Source organism: Acanthisitta chloris, unplaced genomic scaffold (genome assembly GCF_000695815.1).
Source record: "Acanthisitta chloris isolate BGI_N310 unplaced genomic scaffold, ASM69581v1 scaffold12207, whole genome shotgun sequence".
Taxonomy (NCBI): Eukaryota; Metazoa; Chordata; class Aves; order Passeriformes; family Acanthisittidae; genus Acanthisitta; species Acanthisitta chloris.
The window spans coordinates 10,718-12,368 of NW_008682081.1; positions in this window are offsets into that span (position 1 = coordinate 10,718).

Genomic DNA, 1,651 nt, shown 5'->3' on the forward strand with positions numbered 1-1,651 from the left:
CACCCCCCAAATCCCATATTTCCAACCTTTCTCCTCCCAGCATCCCCCAAATCCCTTATTTCCAGCAGGGCTGGGGCTGTGCCATGACCTCCCCCAGCTGTGATGTGGCCCAAGCTCTTTCCATTCCCTCTGCAGAGCTGCAGCTGAAATACAGAGTGACAGGAGCTTTGGAAACACAACCAGAGAGGCTGCAGGGGTTGGAAAAGCCCTTCTGTGTTTGCCTGGGGTGAGAGAGAGGCTGTTAGTGCAGAGGCAGCTGTTGGGGTGAGGGAGGGATGCAGGATGCTGCTGCTGGGGAACCCTTTGGTCTCACAGATGGGTTATCCTTGCTCTTGCTGAGTGATAACTCTTAAGCTAAACTGTGATGTGAGCAAATCTTACCTTGTTCTGCTGATTCTTCAGAGGGTAAAAAAAAAAACCCAAAAACCCAAACCAGGCTGGTCTAGGTTTTTTTTTCCTCTGTGCTAATGAGCACCAAAAAGATGAACCAGCTTTTCTCTGTCCCGTAGCTGCTAAGGCTCTTGCTGCTGTACCACTGCTGTGCTCTGAGCTGGGGAATATCTCCTTCCACGACCTCCCTGCCTCCCTCCCGGTAGCAGCTGCAGGAAATTGCATTTGGCATGATGAGGGTGGAAATGATCTCAAGGGACTGGGCTGGGGGGAAGGGGTGAAGCTGGGGAGGAGGTTGGATCAGTCAGAGCCTTCACACTGCACCTCCGTGTTTCTGCAAAGGATGCTCAGGGGGAGCCACAGGAGCTGCCTGTGAGTGCTGCTGCTTTTTTTTTTTGCTTGGTACAATGAATTCTCTTCTCATTCTGATGGTTTTCCTCTTTTCCCTTTTTATTTTTTGCCAGCTGGGTGATTTGCAGAGAAAGGCAAGGGAACTAGGGGATTTTTTTTTGTTGTTGTTATTTTGCTGGGGAACTGTTACTATGGCAAGGAAACTTGATTCAGAGAGGTCACAAATACCAGGCTGAAAATCTCATGCATGTTCTGTTTAAAGCCTCAGCTGCTATGCTTTGAGCAAGGCAAAAGGCACCAGAGGCCCTGAGTTTCAGAGGATCTCAAGCCTTTTCTGCTGCAAAGGAGGATTTATTTGCAACCCCAGACTTGGCACACCATGACACTGTGGGACTGTGCCATAGTCAAAGCCTTGAAAAAGGCTTTCTGTGCCTTCCTGTGTCACCAGAGATGATGTTGGGCTGTGTCACACAGCAGCTTGCTGCAGGGGACCCCAGGAAAAGTGACTTTGTGGGATCCTGTGGGTGTTGCTGGGAGCTCAGGCTTCTCCCACGCTGAGGCTGATGAAGGTGCCAAGCTCCTCCAAACACCCTGGTCCTACCTGGAACCAGGAATAAGTGGTGAGGGTTTGGAGAGAGCTGTGTCTGGGGGGTGCTGAGCTCTCTGGACTGGTGTCCAAAGGGGTTTTGGGGTGCTGAGCTGCTCTGCAAAGAGCTGTGTTGAGTGGCAGAGGAATGAGCTTTATCCCTGGAGGAGGAGGAGGATGATTTGTGGTTCCCTTCTGGCTGCTGAGCAGGGGAAAACATGGACTTGGAGCTTCCTGGAATATGTGCCTGTGTGAAGGTTGTGTTTGCTGTCAGCTGTGTCTCTGCTCATTTAAGGGAGCATTTCTTCCCTGCAGAGGCTGGTG